Source organism: Cricetulus griseus, chromosome 2 (genome assembly GCF_003668045.3).
Source record: "Cricetulus griseus strain 17A/GY chromosome 2, alternate assembly CriGri-PICRH-1.0, whole genome shotgun sequence".
Lineage (NCBI taxonomy): Eukaryota > Metazoa > Chordata > Mammalia > Rodentia > Cricetidae > Cricetulus > Cricetulus griseus.
Genome location: NC_048595.1, coordinates 343989058 through 343993632, shown reverse-complemented (window position 1 = coordinate 343993632; position 4575 = coordinate 343989058).

The window sequence follows — 4575 nt, the reverse complement described above, 5'->3', positions numbered from 1 at the left end:
TGACTCATTGGAGAGCATGAGCTACTCCACATTTTAGAATTTATATTATCCCCTCCCACACTCACTCAAGAATGGATTTGAGCAAAATCTCTAACAGCACACACTGCCTCCCTCCCGTGCACATGCATGAGCCAACAGAATCAAACAGAACAGAGCTGAAGACACAGGAGCAGAGCAAACTTGTCCCGTGCAAGCCACATTGTTTGTTTGTTTGTTTTGTTTTGTTTTTCTAGTCAGGGTTTTTCTGTATTGCTTTGGAGCCTGTCCTGGAACTCACAGAGATCTGCCTGCCTCTGCCTCCCGAGTGCTGGGATCAAAAGTGTGCACCACCAACGCCCGGCGCAAGCCACATCTTACAACCAACCACACACTGCACTAGAAGCTTTTGTTCATATTCTTTATGCCCCACTAGTGAGAGAGGCTCTTGGAGTCTAGTAGCATTTAACATTTTTGGGGCTTTGATTAGCAAGCTGAGGGCTATCAGTTTCCTCTTGAACAAGGAATGTGGATTTCAGTTCAAAACGTCTGTAAGCAACAGCAGCAATGTGGGAAGGAGGCGAGGTCAGAGATAAAAGTTTCTCTGTCACATTTACAAAAGAAACACTGAGGACTTGGAGCACCAAATCCCAGGCCTACATGTCCTGCATGTGCTCCAGACAGAACATAAAACTGGTCATTAAACAGCCTTCCCAAAGAAAAGGCTTCGAGTCCTCTCAAGATAGGCAGTGCTCTGGGATAAGGTATCAGGCCAGACAGGAAGTAGCTCCCCTTTTAATCATGAGAAGAAAAGGCCTGTTTTTCACCTTGATCACGCATTGGATCTCAATTGAATGTGACAGGCATGGAGAAAAAATAGACTATTGGGAGGAAAATGAAAGTAAATATGACTCGGATAGGAAAAAAAAGGGGGGGGGGAGGCTAAACAAAAATCACAAATGTGGAAGGAAATGTGTTGGATTTGTTACCAAAAAACAAACCAAAAAACAAAAACCCAACAATGAAAAAAACGCAAGCAAGCTCAAGCTGCTAAGTTTATAGTGAGGGTGCTGAGAAAGAAAACAGAGGCCCATGGGAGAGAAAGGAAAAGCAGGGGCACGCACATGAGTATAGCGTATACTATTATGCATGATAGATGGCTCATCAATCATTAATGAATTTTTAAAAGAATGGGCCATTGTACCATGGGAATTCTAAGACTGCCTACCGAAGAGATTGTATAATTCATTGCATTTTTGTGTAAGAAAATAAACAAACCACAGACCCAACCACCATTCCCTAAACACGACTGCCTGCTCACCAGGGAATAGCTCTTCTTGACATTCGAATGTGTTCCCAGAACATCACCTATAACCCACAGGGGAAATCTATCTCCAAAGGTTGCCATTGGTCTCACATCCACTTACAAGGAAGCCTGCTGTGATCTACAATAATTCATTAAGATCTTGATATTGCTCTGTATGTAGTACTTCCGTCATCCATTACAGATCGTTGCCAACTGCAAACACAAATGGGAAAAGTCCTTTGGTTGACAGGGCTGCATTTCGGGTGGATGTGCCTCTCTTTCTATTGATTGTGTCCAGAAGCACAGATGCCTGCCTGCTTTATGGGAGATTACAAATGGATTCCCCAAAGGGAAGACTGATACACAGATGCACTTGAAGATTCTGAGGCTCAGGGTTTGGAAGATGGAAGAGATTTAAGCTGAGATTTTTATATATTAATGAAGTTGAAGGTTAAGAGCTCATTTTTTGATGTCAGACACAGTATTCAGCCTCTTCTTGTCTCTGTGACAAGAATGAAAAGTCTCGAGGGACTTGTAAGCAGGGTGGACAGAGAATGCATACAAGCCAATAATTATAACTCATTGAGTAAGAGCAGAAAAAGGTCTTGTTTTGCTTTTTGAAATTACAGGATGTGGTTTTAGTGTAATTTTTATAAGTCCTGATTCAGCACCATGTGAACTTGCTGTTATATGTAACCATATGATGCAATTATAGGCAAATAGAATGTTTAGACAACTTCTTGGTGGTGATTTCTTTAGGATAATTTGCACTCTCACAGTGGTTGCCTTGACTCCAAATCATAAGAAAGAAACATCATTTATACCCTCATCCTAGTGACCCTTTGCACTTCTGGAAGTTCCATGAAAGTCGGGTAAGAGCTACCTTTAGGCATGAATTAATTCCAACCTCTCACCCATCTACAAGCTCAGTCTGAATATGACTCTACGGATGCTACCCAACCCCTGAAACCCTGCTGATGGGAATGGGACTTGAAACAACAGCTCTAGGAGGTGACTGGACAAGCCTCTCTCAATGCATTCAGATCCTTAACTCAGAAAACTTACTTCTGGGGCTGCAGACATGGTTCCATTAGTATAGTGTTTGGCTACTATGAACAATGCCCCAGGTTCAGTCCCTAGCACTGCATAAGCCAAGAATGGTGGTATAAGCCTATAATGCTTGCACAGGCTACTTGAGAGTTAGAGGCAGGAGGATGGGAAATTCATGTTCAAGACCTGCTGTGATACATATGGACCCTTTCTGAATTTTTTTAAATAAAAAAAAATCCACTTCTAGAAAATATTTCAACAGCAGTTATCACGGGCAGACAAAAACAAAAGTGTATTCTTGTGCCTGTTTATCATAGCATTGCTTCTCAGGAGCTAGAGATGAGAATCAACTTAAATACCAAGTCACGAAGGTTAGTTCATCTACTATAAATTTGTTTACGATTGTGTGGTACATTTTGTGTGATATGGTAATATAACACATAGTGGATAGGATCATCTCAGGATACTAAATGAAAGAAAAAGTAATGTGTGATACAATAGAGAATGAAGCCAGGCAGGGCAGGGCATGCCTATGATCCCTGCCCTCAGAAAGCTGAGAAAGGACTCTGGAGTTTGAGGCTATCCCCTGTGAAAACGAATAAATGAATAAAATAAAAAGAGAGAATATTATCTCATTTTATTTCCTTTATGGGGAGTGTGTGTGTGTGTGTGTGTGTGTGTGTGTGTGTGTGTGTGTACGAGCGTTGTGAATGTGTTAATGCAACACGAGCATGCAAAGTATGATGTTAATTATGATCTTCTCTAGTGACTTGGGCTGTGGGTGATGTTTTCAAATTTTCTGTTCTTCAGTAATGAAATATGGAGGGTTTTTTGTTTGTTTGTTTTAGTTTTGGTTGTTTGGTTTTCAAGACAGGGTTTGATTATCTAATTCTGGCTATCCTGGAACTCAAGCTGTAGATAAGGCTGGCATTGAACTCACAGAGATCTGGCTGCCTCTGCCTCCTGAGTGCACCACCACCATCCAGCCTGAAATTTTAATTACTATAAATGTATAATAATTAAAAGACTAAAAACTGTAGATTAAGACTGATTTGTTTTTAATGAGGGAGGGACCAGAAAAAATTTAAGGCTTGTATTTTGATTGCTGCATATACAACCTGTTTCTTATCTGCTGCTGCTGCTGCACTGCTAAGTAAGTAGGTTAAGTGGCTTTGGGGGGGAAAGAATCCCAGATGAAAGGTTAGGATTACATTCCTAGGGACATTCCATATCGCCCTGGAATTTGGGGTAGGGTAAGAGGTCTCTATCTTACTGGCTTACGGCAGAATCCCTTTGCCAGCAAATGGACAGCATCAGTGTCTTTTCTGTGGACTGGGGCCTCCATGGCCCACATACCATCAGCCTTCAAGACTGTGAGTCCCAGCCTCATAGTTTCTTGAGTCTATAAGGTTGTGTCAGCCCATCTATTCCTAGCTATTTGGAGGAGACCCAAGATCTGGCAGCTCCATTAGGCCAGATCAGAGCTTAGGTTAACACCCAATCCCTCTGTCTAAAGTCCTAAAATCCCCGGCAGGACTAGCTGCAGAATGTTTGCTTCAGGCAAAAGTTTCTTCTTTAAACTTACTGAGAATTGCAACACAGCAAAGACAGAGTATCAGTTCATCATGCCTTCCCAATCCCTGTGCCCTTTGTGACTATGCAGGCTACCCGCATGTCACTGGGCAAGCATCAGTTCCATCAGTCTCTAACCGTCAAGTATGAGCAAATCCATTTGACACTGTAAAGTATGAGCAAATCTATTTGCTCTGGACCTTGAGAGAGAGGCCCATAATCAGAAATTGAGAAAGTTAAAGAATTTTATTTAAGGGTCCTAGGGATTATAATTCAGGAAACAGATGCATGCGTCTCTAAATCCATGTTCCAAAGAAGGTGGGGGAGGTGGGCACTTCCACTAAGCACACAGTATTCATTTGTTACCAGGCAGTGATTCCTTGGTGGGGAAACTTGTGTTAGAACACAGGGTCATGCTGTCAACTGATGTAAGAAATATACCCAGTAAAAGGCCAATAGCCACATGTTCTTGATGGGCAACTCAGATCTCCAGGTGTGGTATAAACATCTGTCCTAGATGCTACCGTCATAGAGTAAAGGTCGCCAAAGTTTGACTTCTCAGGCAGTAGTTAGCACAGCCTTGCTTCTAATGGCCTCCAGACTCCACTGGGAAAGGCTCTTCCGTTGCTGTTTCCATCATGGCTTTTCCTTTAATTTTTCACAAGAGGCTG